Below are 20616 nucleotides of genomic sequence, written 5' to 3' on the forward strand. Positions count from 1 at the left end.
AATATAATTTAGTGGGGTTCGAACATCCCACTTCTGACACCAATGTGACGTCCACGGGACTTGAACAGTCCCGCCAACGTAGAATGAGCCAAAACGATGGAGGCGGTTTATTTATTTATAACCCAAACATGGCAGTTCTAATCGCTCTACCGCAAACGGGACGAGGAAGGTGGCACGAGTCGCTTTTCACTGAGTTGATGATGTTTATTTGTTTTTATTATTGACCAGAAATAACAAGACTCGGCAAGAAAAGGGATCCGGGGAGATTCGACGGGATGGTGTGGGATCGGGCGTGGGGAAAACACAGACAATTCCAATGAATATACAGATCTCAAACCCTCTAAGGCGCCAAGTACACACACACACACACACACACACACACACACACACACACACACACACACACACACACACACACACACACACACACACACACAAAACGTAGCTATTTCTGGTGGTCAGGCTGGACCGTGGTGTGGACGCAACTGTTCCTGGATTGGCGTCGGACGAGCTGGCCTTGCTCTCGTCAGGGGGGCAGGAGAAACCGTGGTGCTGTCGACCTCATGGTCTTGGCCCAAGTCCGCTCACAGCCGCCAGGGAACCAGTTCTGGCGCCAAGTTGCGAGCAGGAGAGGGAGGCAGGTCCGCCCGCCGTTCGACCCCATACTCCGAGTCAGCAGAACCCCAAAGCCAACCAAGGTGAGGCACGAGGCTCAGCAAGGCTCCAAGACACGATGAAGAACACGATCGAATCAGCACAACAACAAGCACGCTCTCCGCGCAACAGCCTCCACACCAAAAAAAACACGATCTTTTTGTCTCGATCTTCTTCCTCTTCCTTTTCGACCCCGAACAGAACCTTTTTATCCTTGGTCCTCGTCACTTCCAATCGAGCCGTTTTATTGGCCCACCGCCGTCGCCTTCCGCCAATCGTGATCACGGGGCGGAGCCATCCGCAGCACTGTCCTGTGACGTCACGGCCAGCCTCCAGAGAATACCAAAAGGGGTTTACGCAGACACACTTACCCTATCCCGTGTCCCTATCTAATTACGTGACAATTATCATTATCCCCCTTGAAGAAATGAACATTTACTAGACAACTTATCACCACTGAATTGCTACTTATTGCATCGAGATCCTGGTAAACTCGAACAGCATGGCATACCTAATTAAACATCCTAATTACCCTTTGAATGCATACCCCCCCCTCAAACGTAACAATATTCTGCTACTTAGAGTGCTGTGAGATATGGTGATGCCAATCTCTGACTTATTTCCAGTTCTTACTGGAGTTCATCAGGGGTGTTTACTGGCCCCCACACTTTTCAGAACTTGCATGGACGAGATTATGGGGATGATGTCAGAAAGATCAAGCTGCAATGCATCATTTGGGAATGTCAAGATCTCTGACCTTACATTCGCAGATGATGCAGTCATCTTTGCAGAGACTCTGGATATCCTTTTGGGGGCCCTCGAGGTACTGAATAAGGAGTCGGAGCCACTGGGATTAAGAGTTTCCTGGGTCAAAACTAAGATCGAGGCTTTCAATGACATCTTGTCTGTATCTGCTTGTGGTGAGGATGTTAAGGTCACAGAGAGATTCACTTACCTTGGCAGTGATATTTATGTCTCTGCTGCCTGTGAGCCAGAGGTCAACAGACATCTGGGTCGGGCCTGGGGAGTCATGGATTCACTGGATCATGGGGTGTGGTGCTGTGCAGGAGGATGAAAGTCTGAACCTTCAGGTCTTTGGTGCTTCCAGGCTTGCTCTTCAGATGTGAAACTTGGACTCTGACGAGGGATCTGAGACGGAGATTTAATTCCTTTGTTTTCAGGTCTCTCAGGAGAATCCTTGGCGATTGCTGGTCGGACTTTGTGTCCAATGAGCAGTTTTTGAGAGAAACTCAAATGAGATTTGTTTCCTGCATAGTCCATGAGCATCAACTGCAGCTCGAAAGACATGTGGCTCGTTTTCCTGATGCTGATACTGCTCACCAGATTCTCTCAGCGAGGGAGCCTCATGAGTCGAGGAGGCCAATTGGCCGACCACGTGTCTCATGGCTGCAGCAGGTTGATCAACATCTCAAGGAGATGGGGATGGGCCAGGCATATGTCTGTGGGATGGCCAGACAGAGGTTCCTGGAATACTTGCGAAAAGTGGATGCACCGACGCGCTGTTCCGACACATGCTCCCATACTTGACCTGACCTCCTGAGGCAATAGTGTGACTTCCTGAAAATTCGAATCCAAGTCCTTTTTATACTGCTGCTGATGAACCCACAATCTTCCAGGATTAGCAAATGTACTTTATTACATGTATGCTCATCAATTCTCACCTGCTGAGCTCCACCTCCTCTGTTTGGAGCCAATTTGGAATAAATAAAAAAAAATTAAAAAACCAAAGTTAGATTAAAAAAAAAAATTAAATACTTGTACTCAACTTTACTTGGTTGCTGTCAATCTGATAGTGGCATGATAATTCTCCTGAGACTATCTTGGTTTCCAGAAGCTCACAATACAAATCCTTGTAACCTGCCTTCAGCTGGATATTAAGTCGAAACATACGGGATTTCAGATTAATTTTCTTGCCATTTCACCCCCAGTCTAGGGTACATTGTACAGTCATTGAAATTCATTGACACCTTAGCCAAGATAATTCTCAAACGAAGGCCATCGTGTGGCTGACTTGTTGAGGATGAAGTCCCTCGGGATGTAAACAGCATGATTTATAGAATTTTGAGGATCCATCGCTTGGTACGAGCTCGGGTTCCATTTTCTTTGTTGAATTGCAGCTCAATAAAAGACAACGATTTCTGGTACTTGGATTTGATTTGAGATGAGGTGAAGCTTGTGAAAGAACTGATGGCAAAATTTGCAACCAATTACTAATGGGACATCTGTTGCTGAATGCCATAAGCCACGACTTTGTAGACCACAATGCAAAGTCTGGAACACTGAACAGAGGAAGCATTTGCACATCCAGCAACTATGGCAACAAACAAATTGCTACCCATTATGTGCAGTGCACCATTTTCTACCCACAATTCCCAGCTCTTAACTCGGTGGTTACATTGATTGGTTTATCAGTATCGTCTCCAGAGTCCTCCTGGAATGTCATTAGGAAGCAAACCAACACCAGAAAGAAACCTCTGATTAAAAAGTGAATCGAGATGGTTTGAGCCTGTGGAGATTTGGAAATGGATTATGATAATTAAAACGTTCTACAATGGACTAAATTACAGAAATATTGTGCACTGGGCAGATAACTCTTTGTTTCAATAAATAGCATTTTATATTGCTGAGAATACATGGGGCATTCAAAAAAAGTTTTACGAGTGAGATGCTCACAATAGTACAAGAAAAAAAACACAAAGAAGAAGATATATTTCGTAATTAATTGTACATTAAAAGATAATTAAAAGTTATCATTTTTTTAAACTATTATGAGTAATCTCATTCTGAGAACATTCTGAAAACCCCCATCATCTCAACCCTCTTGTGCTTGCTATCTCCTTCCATTTGTTTTAACATCTCTCTATTTCTCAGGTGGTTTTCCTGCTGGTAACCTTTCTCCTCTTCTTTCCCATTCTTCCACAGTCCCCTCTCTCCTCTATGCCTCTTTCTTATCATTTCTCGATTGCATTTTCCGAAGTTTTTCCCTTCCACTTACCCCTTGTAATATGTAGATGGTCTCTTTCAACGTTCCACAGATTTTTAAAGTGGTGAAGCCGCTTCAATATGTGACTATTTCCATCCATCCGTCCATCTGTCAAAATGAAGAAGAAGAACTGTTCTAAAACAATACTTCTACGAAAAATGGACCTTTTAACCCTTTAGTCCACCAAAACCCCTTCGACCTTTGAAGACCCTTTAAGACCCCCCCCAAGACCCTTAAGACTCCAAAGACCCCTTAATATCCAAAAGACCCTGAGCACCCAAAAGTACCCAAGGACCCAAATGACCCCAATAATCCTGGAGACCTTCAAGACTCCACTAGAAATGGATGGTGTGTGTGTGTGTGTGTGTGTGTGTGTGTGTGTGTGTGTGTGTGTGTGTGTGTGTGTGTGTGTGTGTGTGTGTGTGTGTGTTTCGGCTAATTAACTACAAAGAACCCAGAAGAATTCCCATGTTTTAAATGCACGCCATGTTATGGTGTATAGGGTAGTATGTTGTTATGGTGTATATGGCAGCACACCGCTGTGGCATGGCATTCTATTTCCAAAATAAATAACAAAAATAATGATAACATTGTAACAAAGCATATATTAATTAATACATATAATATTAACAGCAATAATCATAGCAGCATCATTTGGCAATAAGAATAATGAACGGATAATCTCAACCTTGGCCCAATCACATGTGGGCTTCGTGAAAGGCAAACCAATGCTCGAGCAGTACAGCAGGCATGTATGCAACAAGGCCTTGAAGACCAATGAAAATTTGGTCCGATGGACCAACGGGCCCACCCGTAATTCTAAAGGATTCCAAAGGGTCGTTCTAATTGGGTAATATATAGAGTTCCAAAAGGTAATTCTAGTGGGTTCTAATTTGTGTAAAGGGTAATTCTAGTGGGTTCTAATTGGTGTAAATGGTAATTCTAAAGGGTTCAAAAGTGTGGTTCTAAAGGGTAATTCTAAAGGGTTATAAAGTGTGGTTCTAAAGGTAATTCTAAAGAGTCCTAAAGGTTTATAAAGTGTGGTTCCAAAGGGTAATTCTAAAGGGTAATTCTAAAGGGTTCTAAAGTGTGGTTCTAAAGGGTAATTCTAAAGGATCCTAAAAGGTTATAAAGTGTGGTTCTAAAGGGTAATTCTAAAGGATTCTAAAGGGTTATAAAGTGTGGTTCTAAAGGGTAATTCTAAATGGTTCTAAAGGGTTCTAAAGTGTGATTCAAAAGCGTAATTCTAAAGGGTTCTAAAGTGTGGTTCTAAGGAGTAATTCTAAAGTGTGGTTCTAAAGGGTAATTCGAAAGTGTGGTTCTAAAGGGTGATTCTAAAGTGTGATGCTAAAGTGTGGTTCTAAAGGGTAATACTAAAGGGTTCTGAAGGGTTATAAAGTGTGGTTCTCAAGGGTAATTCTAAAGGGTTATAAAGTGTGGTTCAAAAGGGTAATTCTAAAAGGTTCTAAAGGGTTATGAAGTGTGGTTCTAAAGGGTAATTCTAAAGTGTGGTTCTAAAGGGTAATACTGAAGGGTTCTGAAGGGTTATAAAGTGTGGTTCTCAAGGGTAATTCTAAAGGGTTATGAAGTGTGGTTCAAAAGGGTAATTCTAAAAGGTTCTAAAGGGTTATAAATTGTGGTTCTCAAGGGTAATTCTAAAGTGTGGTTCTAAAGGGTAATTCTTAAGGGTAATTCTAAAGGTTAATTCCAAAGGGTAATTCTAAAGTGTGGTTCTAAATGGTAATTCTTAAGGGTGATTCTAAAGGGTAATTCTAAAGGGTCAGAAAGGGTTTTAAAGGGTTTGAAAGGGTAATAATTCTAAAGGGTAATTCTGATGGGTTTTAAGGGGTAATTCTAAATGTTTCTAAAGGATAATTCTAAAGGTTTCGAAAGTGTGGTTCCAAAGAGTAATTCTAAAGGGTTATAAAGGGTTTGAAAGGGTAACAATTCTGAAGGATAATTCTCATTGGTTTTCAAGGGTAATTCTAAAGGGTTTCGTTCGATTCTAGGCTTTGCCTATTTCATGTTAAAAATGCCAAACTGAACAGCTTCCTTCAGACCCGAGTGAGATTTTTCTTTGTCCAACCAATTGGGCGTGAATGTCATTGCTTTGTATAGACAGCAATTGGCTGCACTTACCGAGTTGTCCAAAGAAGGTGATGCGTTTCTTTCTTTAAATCGCTACAGAACAAGGGATGATTATTCACCTGTGTGACCGGGTCAGAAATCCTGTTTCAAGGGAGACCACTCTTGTATCAATGCAGTTGTAAGAGTTAACCAACCGGATATTACGTCAAGAAGTTGTTGACCCATGAGGCTGCATGTGGCCATGGAGAATTCACATCTCAATGGCTGAGAAATCCTTTGTCATCCATAATAGCTAACCGACTGAAGTTTGTTAAGGGATTGATTGTTTCTTTACTTCCTGACATGTATATTAACAGTTAGCATGATGTTAATGTACAATAGGAATTAGCTTGATGTTTTTGGGCCTTGCTGTGTTTTACAGCATTCCATATTGGAGCAAATGTAGCTACTTTCGTGATGTGATGATAGAATAGAAGAACTTCTGAAAGACAAACTGTATTAGTCTGGCATTAATTACGAGTATGTACTAATTAGTATGGAGTGCATTATTGGAGTGTAATGGTGTCATTATTTTCTACTGCTCCGGGTGTAGTCAAGACAGATATGCACTAAACGGGTTGACTGTCATGTTTCCGTAATAAGGTGACAAAAGTTATTAATGAATTGCATTCTCAAATGATGACGTAAAGGGGATATCGTTTCCTGATTAGATATAAATTATTTAGTCAGTAATGGAACACCAGATCGAGCAGGTGATGATGTGTCCCAGAGGTTGAGGTGGTCCTGTCCAGGCCACATACAAGTGGTAAATTGCTGATACTTTGTAATAGTACTTGTTTGTAATAAAGGAAGAAACTATTTCCCTGTAAATTGTTGTTGAGGACCTTCTTATATTTCTGGTTATTCTCGATCTCAGAAACCAATGTTATCATTAGTGTATGTCTATGTGTAGTCATTGTATACCTGGACAGGTGAGGGTGGGTCCGATAGCTACATGCTATAAGCATGGTGGCTAGTACTGCTAGTCACGATATAACTGAGACATAGCTGAAGTGATATTAACGGAATTAACCGCAAGTTAATCGATGATTTAATCATGTTTGGTCCCAAGTTTGATATGGAATTGTTCCTTACCGTGTACTTTCATGCAGGAAGGAACGGTGAGATGATTCGAGTTATAATATGGGATTTACGTGTAATAGATATGTAATAATATGTCCTATGAAGTTCCAACTGTGTTCCCAATTAAATTTGAAAACCGTTGTTCTATTTTTGTCGTTTGCAGTGCGAGATTGGTCGCCTTTTTCTTTGCTCTTCATAATACACGTTCTGCAACAACAACACCAACAACAACAACAACAACAACAACAACAACAACAACAACAACAAGTCTTGCGTCATCTCTGAGGGGTGGTTCGACTTCAACCTGCATCGATGTTAGATAGAGCATTCTATTATTTTAGCCAATTCATAATGACCTCAGTTCTTTTCTCGACTTTGTGTGAATTTGGAAGTTTGTGGTGGTGGCGTTCTTCAGATGTCAGTATTCATGTCCTTAATGTTATGGGTGGTGTGGTTAGGTGGTGCTGTTGGAATATGCCATTGAGTTAGTCCAGCACATTAGTATGTTGTTTGTACTCCAGATACGAAATGCGAATGAGATTTAAAATTAGGTATTTTAAGATACCGGATGGTCAATTAAGCAAACATCCTGGAATGAAGTCGATCTCATTGAGTACTCTTTCTGTTTCCTCCATCTCATGAAGCAGGATGTTTGTTTGTTTTTTCAATACAGCTTTGCAATTCATAGAAGTCTCGAGGAAGCAGCAAATGAGCCACTCACTCATCTCATTATTGTTCTTCTTTTCTTGCAACGATGTTGATGTGGCTGGTCTTGAAGATTCTGGTGTTCTGTTGGCAACAGGATGTTGATCCTGAAGAACCTCAAGGTAGGTAATTCATGGTTGTGTTTTCTCTTGTTAAAGGATGGCTAACATGTGGATTGGCATTTTAATTTATTTATGGGCAGCTTGTGCCTGCTTCACTGCATTATGTTCTGGGGGCACAGCTGTGCCGATGATGTAATGCCCCTGTTACCAGCAAGCTTGTACTCATTTTGCTGACCTCAGAAGGAGGACAGGCTGAGTCAAACCATCTGGTGTCAATTATGAATGAAAATAACAGGGGCTTGAACTCAAGACCCGAGGATCTTAAGCCAGCCACCTTCACCGGTAAGCCAATACCAGGCCTAGACTGGCATTTCATGTACATATTGTTACGGTTGTGGGGGTAGATGGAGGAATCCCAGACTAAAGATAGGATTGTATAGTATAGCATAGTCCATGGACGAAGAGACATCTCCATATAATTTAAGTAGGGGAAACTGTGAGCTTAAGTTGTTATGTGTCACCACACGGGGGGTAGTGTTGTGTTAACTAGGTAGGGTCTAAGGTTAGTTCTCCCAGTATGTGATTGCCCCCTGTGACCTTTTCCTACGTTTTTGCATTTACAAGGCCGGCCATAAAGAACCACTTTTCACAACAACAACTGCAATGACTAGCGGGCTCGGCCTCGCCTCTCAGGAATCGTTACTGGGAGGTCACGCCCCCCGAGGCTTATGATGGGGTTGGGTGACGTCAGAGAGAAGAGGCTCTTGGGATGAGATCGTTGGCTGGAAGCAAAGCATCAGCCTCTGGTCTCTTCTCGGCATAAAGCACGAGAAAGCTGCTCGATTCTCACAGTCTCTCTGGAGCCTTTCCATTTGCTCTTGGACCTGGGACTTGGAGGGAGCGGTGTGGCGGTCTTGATCATGAGAGGAAACTGTGCGTGGTTTGTGCGCTCCTGGCATTGAAGACCACTGCATGCTATGACCTCACATACGTAACCGCGAAGAGCAACTTGGCGCCATTTCGGGGTGTTTTCACTTGCGGTATCTTCGCAGTTCGACGACACCAGGCTCCAAAAGGACATCTCTGGACACGAAGCTGAGTGCTCGCATAAAGGGGGGGGGGGGGGATTTTCTTTTATTTTTATGTTCCCCTTTGTCTGTTTTTGTGACTGAGTGGAGACATCTCAAATTAGGATTTAATTTACCTCCTCTTTCATTACATTAAACTTGATTTATTTTAATTATCATCCTTGATTTGTGTTTATTAAATTATTATTGTTGAATTTCCTTGTGTTTGTTTGTTCATTGTGGGTTCGAGGATAAACCTGCGTGTTTCCATTCTGGTAAAGTGCCTAGTTGCTTTCTTCCAGAGTGCGTTATAATCATCAAGAATCTCCGCTGTTCACCTCCAAGTTAAAACTGTTTGGCTATCCATCCAGGCTGGAGTTAATTGGTCTGAACACGACAATATCATAAAACCAAAGGCAATATTATGCTTCCACACTACTCTCCCAGGTCAGGTCAGGTATGGGAGCAGCGCATTGCTGCGTCCACTTTCTGCCGGTACTCCAAGGGCCTCCATCTGGCCATCTCCCTGGCAGATGCCTGGCCCATCCCCATCTCCTTGAGATGCTGATCAACCTGCTGCAACCATGAGGCAAATGGTCGGCCCATTGGCCTCCTCCACTCACGAGGCTCCCTCACTGAGAAAATCTGATGAGCAGGATCAGCATCAGGAATACGAGTCACACGTCCATCCAGCCACAGCTCACGCTCACGGACAATGCAGGTAACAAATCTCATTTCAGTCTCTCTCAGCAACCGCTCGTTGGACACAAAGTCTGACCAGTGATAGCCGAGGATTCTCCGAAGAGACCTGGAAACAAAGGAATCAAGTCTCCATCTCTGATCCCTGGTCAGAGTCCAAGTCTCACATCCATAGAGCAAGACTGGAAGCACCAAGGACCTGAAGACTTGGACTTTCGTCCTCTGGCACAGGTACCGGCAGTGCCACACCCCATAATCCAGTGAATCCATGACTCCCCAGGCCCGACCCAGATGTCTGTTGACATCTGGCTCACAGCCAGCAGAGACATGAATATCACTGCCAAGGTAAGTGAATCTCTCCGTGACCTCAACATCCTCGCCACAAACAGGTACAGACAGGATAGCAACATCCAAGATGTCATTGAAAGCCCGGATCTTAGTTTTGACCCAGGAATCACGTAATCCCAGTCGCTCCGACTCCTCATTCAGCACACCAAGGGCCCCCAAAAGGATATCTGGAGTCTCCGAAAAGATGACTGCATCATCTGTGAAATCAAGGTCAGAGATCTTGACATTCCCAAATGATGCACCGCAGCTTGATCTCTCCGATATCCTCCCGAGAATCCAGTCCATACAAGTGCTGAAAAGTGTGGGGGCCAGCACACACCCCTGACAAACTCCAGTAACAACCGGAAATAAGTCAGAGATGGTATCATCACATCTCACAGCACTCTCAGTGTCAGAGTACAGTTCAGACATCAGATTGATCAGTTTTGGTGGCAACCCACGAAGACCAAAAATCCTCCAGAATGCATCCAGATTCACTGAATCAAATGCTTTACAAAGATCAACATAGGCTGCAAGCAGCCCCTGCCGAAACTCTCATCTGCGTTCGGTGAGGACCCGAAGAGCAAAGATATGGTCAATCGTTGACCTCTTTAGTGTAAAGGCTGACTGCTCTGGATGCTGGTGCTCAAGCAGATGGTGGTGAACCCTCTCAATAATTATCTGTGCAAAGACCTTGCCTGGCACTGAGAGCAGCGTCACTCCTCGGTAGTTGTTGCAGTCTTGGTGATCACCCTTTCCTTTCCAGAGAGGGACAACAAGGCCCTTCTTCCAGTCAGTTGGGATGATGCCTGTGTCCAGGCAGAGCACAGAACTGCATGCAACAACACGAGTGCAGCATTTGCACTAGCCTTGAGAAGTTCATCATGGATGCCACGTATCCCAGGAGCTTCACTCCATTTCAACCGGTTCACCGCAGCCTGTGTTTCCACAAACGAAGATGGACCACAGTTGATTGGAGGGTCAGCAATAGGGATTATAACACCCATGACATGCAACTCAACAGCTGGTGGATCAGCCTGGAACAGCTGCACAAAGTAACCGGCACAGCGGCCCTTCATTTCAGACTCCTCTGTCAAGAGCCCATCACCCTCTGCTCTAACTGCAGTACACTGAGGGATGGGGTTGGAGGAACACATTGCGTGAATTCCCCTGTAAGTAGGATGAGAATCACTTGATCACAGTTGATGCTCTACCGCCTCACAGATTCCTCGCACATAGGCCTTCTTGTCCACCTTTAATACACGTACAGTTTTACGCCTCCGCTCGCTGAACAGCTGAGCTCTGCCATTCAGCCAAGCCCTGTGACTCTGGTCAATGGTATCCAGTATCCCTTGAGAGACAAAATTCTTCTTCGCTCTCGGGTAAGTTCCAATACATCTACCAGCAACATCAAGGACGGTGGTCTTGAAGGCACTCTACAACTCTTCAGGATCCCCAAAGCACCCAGACCCCCCAAATCTCTACTCAGCCTTCACTCAGCAAACTCCTCAGCTCCCCTCTCATCCTTGAGCTTGCCAACCTCCAGCCGAGGCTCTGGTGGTATCATTCTCCTGGATTTCAGCTGAAACTTCAGAGTTGCTACAACAAGACTGTGGTCAGTTTTGAGGAAGTGATCACTCCGGTGGACCCTGCAGTTCTGGATCAACCTCCAGCGATCATCATCGAGCACATGGTCAATCTCCTTTGCCACACCACCAGCGTTGGAATACCAAGTCCAGCGATGAGCCTGTTGGCGCTGAAACCATGAACCAGCCACCTGGAGTCCATGACTTCTTGCAAAGTCAAGGAACTTAGTGCCATTCTGGTTCACAGTTCCAAGCCAATGGGGACCAACACATATCTCATAACCATCACTGTCAGTTCCAGTCGATGCATTGAAATCCCCCAAGAATAGAAGATTATTTTCATGCTTTTGGAATGTTTTGCGAAACTAAGGGTTTACGGTTGTCGCAGTGCAAATCCTGCCACCAAACACCAAAACCTCAGCTGGAACTCCCCCTCCTCGTGCATTAGTCGAACAGAAGGTACAAACAAAATACATAATGGTGTAAACTGTAGAATAAGAGTTGTTGAATGTCCATGTAAAAATAAAAGCCAGAGCAAAGAGAAATGGTCAGCCAGCAAAATGTACTCCATATAAATATTGTGCTGGGATGTGTACATGATGCCCAGAGTGAGTCGTATACAGTACTAAGGGTGCTATTCTAACAGATGTTGACCCATTGGTCAGTGGGAGTGTGGGCTCTGGTGCTGCGTTAAGAAAAGCTGGTTTCAAGTGATCTATGGAACTGCATCACAACCACCATTATTATCAAGTATGAAGGTCTTATCGGAGCATTGTAGGACTTTGTAAGGTCCAGCATAAGGTTGCTGCAAGGGTTTTTGGACAGCGTCATGTAATACAAAAACGTGTGTGTACATAGAAAATTCCTGGGGGATAAAAACATGTCAAAGGTGTATGTGTCGGTGTCGCCAGGAGGCCCTGCATGTCCGAACAAAGTTGGCTGGAATAGTTGGCGGTGTCGGGCAAGGTGTCATCGGACCCTGAAAAGAATTCTCCCAGGAGACGAAGTGATGCTCTGTACACTAGTTCTGCAGTGGACAATCCCATGTTGTCTTTTAGAGCTGTTCGTGTACCAAGTGGGACCATAGCTTTGATGTCCATCCAATGTGTGGAGTTGTCATGTGCTTTCAGAGAAACCTTGAGTTGGCAGTGGAAACACTCCACCATACTATTCGCTTCTGGATGGTAAGTGGTGATTCACACATGGTCAGTACCCAGGAGTTGCCAGCTTGTGAAATAGAGCCAATTCAAACTGGCTATGACAATCTATAGTGAGGGTTGATGGAATGTCAACATGTGTGATCCAAGTGTGGACAAAGGCCCTGGCGATGGTAAGTGCGGTGATGTCAGCCTTCGGTGCAGCCTACAACCAATGTTCAACACAAGCCAGTAAATAACGGTGTCCATTTGAAGGTGGTTGTGGAGCAACAAGATCCATGTGGACCTTGTCAAAATGCCGATCTGGTGTTGAAAAGCTACCAAGTGGTGTGACGGTGCAACGTTGGATCTTGTAGCGTTGACTTTGAAGATGCTGCTTGGCCCAATGGCTCACATCCATATTTATAAGTGGCCAGATGTAGCATGTGGTGATGAGTCTCTGGGTTGCTCGAATAATTGGGTGCACGAGTGGGTGAAATGTGTTGAAGACTGTATGATGGAATGCCACAGGAGTGAAAGGGTGTGACTGTCCCATCAATGTGTCAAAAACAAGGATAGTGTTTGTCCCTGGAGCGGTACCTCACAAAATGTAAGTGAAACGGTGGCAGACTGTAGATATTGGCACTCTGTGTCCTCCTGTTGCACTGCTGAAAGTGCAATAAAATAAATGGCACGTGTTTTGGTAGAAGATAACACGAATACCTCGATGCATGAGAGAGCGCCAACCTTTGATTTGCCAGATGTCGGTGGTTAATTCCAAGATACAACTGAGTTGGCGAAGTGTGCGAGGAGTGTGAGAGTCTGAATGGAAGGATAGAGCAAAAGTTAAAGGTTTGTGGTCAGTCAGGACAGGGAATTGTCCGGCCTTTAAGAAGTGGTGGAAGTGCTTGATGGCGAGGTATACAGCGAGTAATTCCAAATCAAAGGCACTGTCATTGTGCTCTGTTTGTTTCAGAATTTTAGAGGTGAAGGCTAGTGGACACCAGTCACGAGCGATGAACTGGTGAAGGACCGCACTCCACCGTAACCTCAGAGGCATCTACCATCAGTCTTGTTAGTGCCTCTGGTCTTGGATGAATCAGGAGTGAGACGTTGGCCAGTTCGTCGCTGACAAGGTTGTCTCCGACCATCAGAACACTTCAGGGTGCTTACCAGTTGTGAGTAACTCGTTCAGCGGCTGCAGTGTTGTGGCTGTGTTTGTAATAAGTCAATGGTAAAAGTTGACACGGCCCAAAATCTCTTCTTGCAGGTTGCGTTGAGATGATTGTAATGGGAAATCCTGAATAATTATCTGCACCTTCTCCTCAAACGGATGGATACTTGAGCCATTAACACAGTGGTCAAGGAAATTCAACTCTGGTACACCGAATATGCACTTTGTGGGATTGATGATGCTGTCGGATTCCTGCAAACCGGTGAAGAGAAGACGGAGGTGTTCCTGTTGTTTTTTCTGCATTTGTGCTGGTGATTAGAATATCATCAACGGTGCTGGTGATTAGAATATCATCTACGTACATACACGTAGCAGAAGTGTAATCCCCAGAACACTTGAACGATAAAACGTTGAAGGTTTTGTGCGGAATTGCGTAAGCCGAACAGCATCAGAAGGAATTTTAACAAGCCGAAGAGCGTGGTGACTGCTGTCTTCGGGATGTTATCTGGATCCACAGGAATCTGATGGTATGCATGAATGAGGTCGACCTTGGAGAATATTTTATCACCATGGAGTGTAGCGGGAAAATCCTGAATGTGTGGAATGGGGGTAACGGTCTGGAATAGTCACTTGGTTTAAGGACCGGTAATCTTATGGTGTCAATGTGATGCGTGGTCTGGTGTTTGATGGGTCGGATCCGGATACTAGAATTTTTAAAGGGATTCTTCACCATTGAGAAATAGGGTCAAAAATGATATATAGCACGACAATGCAAAACATTGTGAACGGGTTACGAGACAACTTGGTGGATAACTTGGGTAGATGCCAAGAACAAGCCAATTAGATTTTGGTTAAAGTCCAGATGCAGATCCAGCCTATAAGTGGGATACAAAATGTAAACTGTTCGGGCTGACGGAGTATTGTGCTCTACCGAGTGCCGTTATAGTCAGATTAGCAGAGTAGATCCAGTAACTTTTTGGTTGGATGCACCTCTTCCCTTTTCAAAGTGTATATCCCAACCGTCCCAATCTCATCCCATGTAACGTGTGTATATTCGGTGTCTGAAAATGCATATTCCAAAAAGAACGTTGAATAGTTATATTGTTTTTCGAAATACTGACATAAATTTGATATGAAAACATGCTACAGCAATAAACTCTCCATTATTTACACTCTACTCCTGGTCCAGAACATGTAGCTCAAGGAAAAAGGAACAACAAAAAATACAATGTGAAATGGCCACTCCTCGACTCTTTCCGGCAGCAGGCGCCCACCAAGATACCTTGGTCTTAGACCCTCGCAGAGCTTTCATATTCGATCCTCTCCGGGCTTTTATGAGATTCGTGCTTCAACCGGTGCTTGGACCAACATATTGGGGCTTGGAGCAACAACATGACGACCAGCAACATGGAACCACCTGTCTGCGACCATGACAAAGTGACAGGTGAGGCAACAGGCAAAGCAAAGGCAAACAAGGTCAGGCAAACCAGGCCGGCAGATGATGCTTGCCAGCCTCATGATCGTCCTACTGTCGTGGGGGCAGGAAGGTGTGGGCAGTGTGACCACTCCTCATTTTCATAAATGCCAAGGTGAGCCAATGAAAAAGCTACAAATTCACAAGGTTTTGGAAAAGCCATGATAATGGCAAATCTATATGCCAAGAAAACCTATAGAAAACCAAGACACCAAGGTGAACAACGAATAGCCAAGATCAAGATCAACAAATAGCCAAGTGAAAAAAGCCAATGAGTGGTCATACTGCGTGTGGGGGCAGCAGATCAGGCGGCCAACTTCGGCCCTAACCTTATCCTAAGTACACCGTTAATCCATCTAACTATCCTTACCCCCTTTAGTCACTCTTAACTCTATCTCGAAGCCCTGCTATCTAATCTACCCCTCTCGGGTCCATTAATCCCTCCAACTATCCGAGCTCCCGAGGAAAGCAACACACACACACGGTGACAAATAGATGAGGTGGGTGGCACCACAAGGCTCACCGGTGGAGTATCCTGATTGGGGGGGGGGGATGTGCACACTTCCATACTAAAATTTGGGACACAATGTGTTCACTTAAAATCCAATTACCCTTCTCCATCATTGCACATTTTATATGCAACACAGGATATTAGTTGACAATGGACAAAGTCATCTGTGGGATTTGAACCTGGGACCTGGAATTGAAGCAGAATAAACGATTAGATGCCCCCAAACACTTCACAACCAAACAGGCAAAACCCAAATCAGACCATTCTAACATGTATCTCTGCGTAAATAGGCTCAAAACTACATGCCGTCTCGTTTATCCTGTTTTCACCTTCCCGTGAACATTGACCTACATGTTTTACCGGTACTTTAAAGCCGCTTTGGGATCGTCATGAATAAATGGTCAAAAACATATTGTGACATGTAATGAAACTCTACCCAGCGGAGCCTGAAAGTTTCTCTATCAGTCTTTTTTAGTTAATTACCTGTTCAGCTTGAAACTGACCACAAGACAGTTAACCATTAAAGGACCTGGCTCCAGGGGGCACAATGAGTAGGTACACTTCTGGCTTACACTGAAAGCAAGCGAATTGCGTGGCAAATGTATTTATTCACCTTCGATCCGGCCGTGATTGCTTACATGTATTAAAGGCTGCTGTAACGCACGGCCAGACGGATGTTGGTTGGTCACTGAAAGGTTAACACAAGTATTATGTTCACACTTTAGCACGTTCGAGATTAACTCTGTGCATTGATCCCACTTTGGAAACACAACGTCGATGCACAGAGCAAACCAATGTAAGGGATGTCAGCGTGAGGGCTTTGAATGTGTTGCCTCCGAGGACGACTGAACCTTGAGACATGGGGTCTGATGTCCCAACATGATCAACATACGCTCCACCGCCCCCTCTTAATACCTCTTACTCCCTTGACAAATGAATCGAAAGCGAGGACTGTGCCCTTGCATGATGTCATGTGGATGCATTTGCGAATGCATTGTACAATGACATCATAAGAAATATTTATCATTGTTTGATGGCCATTACTAAACAAGAAAATCGAGTATTTCTCAACACTTACCTGTCCCCACTTTCCTCTCCAAATTTTCTGCTGATAACTTATGTCTGACACCTGTAGTTCTATGATAGGATCTGCACATTTGGATGTATACACGATGGATGACCTCATATAAAGACGTTGAATATCCATTTTGAAACAACATAAAACAACCTTGCGTGAAATACAAAATTTTTACAGACGTGTTTTTAATTATTTTTTTTTTTAATTGTAGTTGCCCACTGCCGTAACCCCCCCCCCCGCACCAAACCCCCACAACCCAAACACTCCATTGTGACATGTTTCCTGCGAGATTGAGCAACACACTGCGATTTATTTTTTCTTTCTCATTGAAGATGGACTTTGATTAACGCTCTTGCCAATAATGGGGAATCTGCATGCGGATGTGTGCGTGCTCGAAGTATATAGTAGTAGCTGACCTTTTTGGGATGTGCTGATGCTGCAGGTGAAAGATGAAAATTCCCAAAAGATAGATACTCGCCTGTTCAGAGGAGTGGAAATTCTGATGGAGGAAGCAAGGTGGGGACGAGGAGGGGTGGATGAGGGGTGTGATGGTGAATTCCAATTGGAGATTAAACTTGGCTGCAATCAATACGTTTTTAATAACCAAATCAAAAGCAACAAAGTTTAATCCAGGAAATTGAATGAACAATTAATGACCAGCTAGTTTAAGACTTGGAGAAGGTAAATATATTTATTTTTTGGAATTCAATAGAAAATTAAAATAGTGCCTTTTTTGTATGTGATACTGTATGTACGTGCTGCATACTCTTACTGCCATAGTGGAATATACAATCCGGGATGATGACAAGACTATGCGAGTAGGGTGAATATACTGGTTCTAGCTCACTTTTCCCCATGTAAATGAATGGGGGATTTTCAGCGATTCCCTTTTTTTTCCCCTAAAAATAAACCCCCTTTTTATCCGTTTTTCCCTGCTGTGCAGGGGTTTGGCTTTTTGTGAGGCAATGTTTTATGGTCGGATGCCCTTCCTGGACGCCTCTTACAACACAGGGATATGGTACACCTATTCTAACCGGGGCATACACCGGGACCAGTATACTGGTACTCATTTCGCCGACCTCGGAAGGATGACAGGCTGAGTCAACCCCCTGGTGTTAATTCAGCAGCTGAGCGGGATTCGAACTCGGGACACTGGGATCCCAAGCCGCCACCCTAACCACTAAGCCAACACCAGGCTTTGTATATATATAACCAGGCTATCCCAAGGTATATTTATTTGTCTCCCCTTTAACCTGGAGGTTGATCAGCTCACTCATTGAACCTATAAAGATTTGTTCATTCTCAAATTCCTTCAATAGTTTAATTTTCTTTGCACAATAATCCCCATCTAAAATATTGACAAACAAAACATTTGAATCTTTGATACCCCTTTTGTGCCATTACGAAATGATAAACTTCTCTTTATGATCTCATCTGACCACCGCCCGAGTTGCAAATCATTTTTGTGTATAAACCACGCCATAAAAAGTTTTGTTTCAAATGTTTTCAGTTCATGCCGTGAAAATGAGGAAGTGTTTTTGACACGGTCGTGCTGTGTGGTTTTAGACAGTCATGCTGTGAAAAAATAGGAACTATTCTGTGAGACAAGGTCTCGTGTTTATATTTTATCTCAGAACACGAACTGAAAACATTTGAATCAAAACCATTTTAAGTATGTTTTGTAAATGATTCATACAACCGCCTAGTTATTTTCCAAGCTGTCATTTCCTGTGGCCGCACCCAATGTTTAGGGAATTTCCTCATTGTAGCCTTATAAGTGATTCACCAGACAAAGTTTCTGCCAGACAGGATTTTCATTTTTACAACTGAGACATGGATGATCTCTCTTCCGATGAAGGCAAAAGCTTACTACAGAGTTGGTAAGTTTGTTTGGTTTTCTCTTTGAACGATGAAGCAAATGATTATTAATTAAATCATGATAATTCTGATATATATATATATATTTTTTTTTCCCTGACAGGGCATTGGAAGAAATTGAGTTTACGTATCACGACGTGGTTCATGAAATTAATACTCTTATTGAAGAGATCAATGATTTTAGAAGAGAATTGAAAGACATTTTCAATGAGTGGCACGAAGTCTTATCACGTCCTATCATCTCGAAGGAATTAAACCAATGGTGAGACACGTGTGTGTGTGTGTGTGTGTGTGTCTCTCTCTGTCTGTCTTCCTACCTACCTCTCTCTGCTCTTATTGAAGAGATCAATGATTTATAATGACTGGTCTCTGATCTCGAATGAATTAAACCAATGGTGAGACACGTGTGTCTATGTGTGTCTGTGTGTGTGTGTGTGTGTGTGTGTGTGTGCGTGTGTGCGTGTGTGCGTGTGTGCGTGTGTGTGTGTGTGTGTGTGTGTGTGTGTGTGTGTGTGTGTGTGTCTATGTGTGTGTGAGCGTGTGTGCGTGTGTGCGTGTGTGCGTGTGTGCGTGTGTGTGTGTGTGTGTGTGTGTGTGTGTGTGTGTGTGTGTGTGTGTGTGTGTGTGTGTGTGTGTGTGTTGCTTTCCCTGTCTGTCTGTCTCTTCATCTATACCCTTGACTTTTTTTTTTTTTTTTTTCAGCACTATCGCACAACATCAGCTGTTGAAGCAATCTTGTACAACACATGATTTTCTGGAGGTAAATATTTCTGAATTATTATTAATATCACTCTCTCTTTAGAATGTCGTCTAATGTTGGTTGCATTATTAGTTTGAACGCGGTTTTGTCAGTACACTGGAATTAATTTTATTGACCTTGAAAGGATGACAGGCTGAGTCGGCCTCCTGGTGTGTTAATTCAGTGGTCAACGAGGCTTACTCATATTACCATGTAATTATTATCCACTTTTTGTTTCAAAACAGAATATGGTGTCTGAGTTTCGAAATCACAAGACATCTGGAGAAGATTGCTGGGAAAGATTATACATTCTCGCAAATGAATATTTAATATTTTCAATATTAATAAATTATATTTGTTTTGTATACAATTACTTGATTCTGAATTACAAGAAGAGGATCAAAACATGAAGGGAGGGTAGGTGCGCCCCCCCAATGACCCATCACCCCCTCATCCCATCCCTCCCCTCCCCATGTGTGTGTGTGGGGAAGGGTGGGGGGTGGGATGAGGGAGGTGGTGGGTCAAAGGTGGGGCGCACAGGGGGATGAGGGGGTGGGGCTTGTGTGGGAGGGGCTTGTGTGGGCGGGGGCTTCGGTGGGGCTTGTGTGGGCGGGGTGTGGGTGGGGCTTGTGTGGGTGGGGCTTGTGTGGGAGGGGTTTATGTGGGCGGGGCTTCGGTGGGGCTTGTGTGGGCGGGGTGTGTGTGGGCGGGGTTTATGTGGGTGGGGCTTGTGTGGGAGGGGTTTATGTGGGTGGGGCTTATGTGGGCGGGGCTTCGGTCGGTCTTGTGTGGTCGGGATGTGTGTGCGGGGTTTATGTGGGTGGAGCTTGTGTGGCAGGGGTTTATGTGCACAGGGTTTATGTGTGTGGAGTTTTTGTGTGGAGCTTGTGTAGACAGGACTTATGTGGGAGGGGTTGATGTGGGCAGGGTTTATGTGGGCAGGGGCGAATGTGGATGAGGTTTGTGTGGATCAATGGATGGGTGGAGAGATGGGTGGATGGGTGGATGAGTGGAGCTTGTGTGGATGGGTGGATAATTTTTTAATTAAATAAACATGTTGTGTGTGGGGGAACTAATTAACTAATCACTAATTATGTGAATATGGGTGGAGCTTGTGTGTGTGGAGCTTGTGTGGAGCTTGTGTGGAGCTTGTGTGGAGCTTGTGTGGAGCTTGTGTGGGGTTTGTGTAGGAGGGGTTTATGTGGGTGGGGCTTGTGTGGGTGGAGTCAAAAAGGGGCGGAGTCAAAAAATTTCAATTTATTGGAGCTTGTGTGGGGTTTGTGTGTGGTGGGTTTGTGTGGGGCTTGTGTGG

The 20616-nt window shown here is 44.1% G+C and overlaps 3 long non-coding RNA genes across 3 annotated transcripts in view; 2 read left to right on the plus strand and 1 right to left on the minus strand.

The window, feature by feature from the left end:
- Window positions 1–17190, minus strand: part of LOC147026576 (uncharacterized) — a 115975-nt gene extending 98785 nt beyond the window's left edge. The window contains exons 1-2 of the long non-coding RNA XR_015058405.1: window positions 17104–17190; window positions 3671–3766 (exon numbers count right to left, since the gene is read on the minus strand). This is a non-coding gene — a long non-coding RNA (uncharacterized LOC147026576). The remainder of the gene's footprint in view (window positions 1–3670; window positions 3767–17103) is intronic.
- On the plus strand, window positions 3823–8870 carry LOC147026577 (uncharacterized). Its single transcript, XR_015058404.1, has 3 exons — window positions 3823–7695; window positions 7876–7977; window positions 8260–8870. It is a non-coding gene; the product is annotated as an uncharacterized LOC147026577 (long non-coding RNA).
- Window positions 17191–18228: 1038 nt separating the features above from the next.
- Window positions 18229–19818, plus strand: LOC147026578 (uncharacterized). The gene is made up of 3 exons (XR_015058406.1): window positions 18229–18827; window positions 19268–19325; window positions 19550–19818. It is a non-coding gene; the product is annotated as an uncharacterized LOC147026578 (long non-coding RNA).
- The last annotated feature ends 798 nt before the right edge of the window (window positions 19819–20616 follow it).

The sequence above is a fragment of the Eptatretus burgeri genome, chromosome 5 (genome assembly GCF_056783735.1).
Source record: "Eptatretus burgeri isolate ZD-2024b chromosome 5, Ebu_testis_v1, whole genome shotgun sequence".
NCBI lineage: Eukaryota > Metazoa > Chordata > Myxini > Myxiniformes > Myxinidae > Eptatretus > Eptatretus burgeri.